This window comes from Sinocyclocheilus grahami, unplaced genomic scaffold (genome assembly GCF_001515645.1).
Source record: "Sinocyclocheilus grahami isolate Dianchi unplaced genomic scaffold, SAMN03320097.WGS_v1.1 scaffold296.1, whole genome shotgun sequence".
Lineage (NCBI taxonomy): Eukaryota > Metazoa > Chordata > Actinopteri > Cypriniformes > Cyprinidae > Sinocyclocheilus > Sinocyclocheilus grahami.
The window spans coordinates 32,699-34,785 of record NW_015505475.1 but is presented as its reverse complement, the minus strand read 5'-3'; positions in this window follow the sequence as shown (position 1 = coordinate 34,785).

The window sequence follows — 2,087 nt, the reverse complement described above, 5'->3', positions numbered from 1 at the left end:
CAACAGGGCAACTTGAAAGCTGGAGCGGGAGTGGTCTGGCTCAACAATGACCCTTGCCCGCCGCAACAATACAAATTAGGCCATCACTCATCGCAATATGCAGAAATAGCAGCCATCCTCATCACCCTAGAATTTGCTGCATCCCACAACATCAAAGAACTCCTTATCTGTACCGACTCAAACTACGCCCGTCTAAGCTTCACATGCCATCTAGCTGGATGGAAATAGAATGGATTCAAGACAGCTAACAACAAGCCTGTCAAACATCAAGAACTCTTCCAAGCAAGCGATGCCATTGTCACTGAACATGACATGATCATTTATTGGAAAAAGGTCAGAGGCCACTCACGTCAACCAGGACAAGACAAAGATCTCAATGACCAAACTGATGGCCTTGCCAAAGCAGGTGCATTACATGGAGAGTCCTTGTCATTTCCTGCCCTCCCATCCACCCCATCAGTGGCTGCCATAACCTGCCGCCAGCACGCCACTGGCGTGCAAAACCCCGCCTCCTCCCACGTTGAACTCTCACCTCAATTCGCCGCTGATGATCTCCTCACCCTCCAAGCTATCGGATCCGACACTGCAAACTATTGCAGCTCACCTTTCAGACCCTTTAACTCATCCCATTTCCCCCTCCGACCTAGCCACTTCCTACGATCTCCACACGCTCAACTCTATCAAGCACATGCTGCATCTCAAAGACGGCATTCTCACATAAGTCCCCCACTGTGCCAAAGCTCGTAGTCCCTCAGGGCCAAAGGGGGATAATGCTGACACACGCCCACGATTCACCATGCGCTGGACACCATGGCACCAAGGCCACCTACGAAATGCTCAAGCAAGTAGCATACTGGCCTGGCATGCAGCAAGACATGGCGGAGTACATAAAAGGATGCCTAGTATGTTGCCAGTTCCAACCGGCAAATCCAAACTATGAGCACCACTGCAATGGAAAGGAATAACCTTCCCATGGTCGGATCTCCAAATAGATTGGGTAGGACCCCTACCACGGTCAACATGAGGTAACAAATACTTCCTCACCGTGGTTTGCGAATTCACAAAGTGAGTAGAGTGTCTCCCAGCTCCCAACGATACAGCAGAAACAACAGCCTGCCTTTTGATGAACCACATCTTCTCAAGATTCGGACTGCCTTTAAGGGTCAACTCTGACCGAGGAACCCACTTCACCGCCGAAGTCATGCAAGAAGTGTGGAAACTCTTGGGTATACAGGCCAAGCTCCATATAAGCCATCACCCAATTTCCTCAGGTCAAGGGGAACGAGTCAACAGGACCGTGGTCAGCATGCTGAAGAAGTACGTGTCCGCCAATCAAAAGGATTGGGATATTAAGCTTCCTCTGGTACGGATGGCCATCAGGGCCACCCCTCACCGGTCTACCGGAGTACCCCCGTTCAAGATGATGACGGGGCGACAGATGACACTACCGTTACACCTGCTGTACCAACCGGGTGACCTAAACCTCGTCACTGCCTATACCACTCACCAATACCTGGAAGAGTTGCATCAACACCTGAGAACAACTTTCACCTTCGCGCAACAACAACTCCAAAGAAGTGCGGAAGGTCGAAAAGCCTACTATGACCAAAAGGCCTCTCACCAGGAACTTAATGTCGGAGACAAAGTATGGTACTACAGCTTCGCCCAACCAAGGCAGAACGCTCCCCATCGCCTGTCAAAGAAATTCCTACCTCACTGGACAGGACCCCATGAGATTGTGGACAAACTCTCCCCTGTTGCCTATCGAATCAAAATCAGACAAGGGCGCAGCGAGCCAGTCCTTCGATGGGTCCACCGAAACCAGATAAAGAGGCACCAGGGCTCCAACCGACAGGAAAAGGGGGAAGATCAAATCAACTGACACAGACCGACAATCTCATACTCTACACCACACTAACATAACTTATGTCGTTCTAGAAAGACATATAGCTACCCTTCTTAAATGCAACACCTACCACTCTCCTCCGCCGCACTGCTAGGACCAACCTCTAGTAGAGAGGAGGTACTCCACACCCGTGACACTCGTTTGCTGTCTCACCTCATTCAGTGTCCGTGTGTCTGTTTGT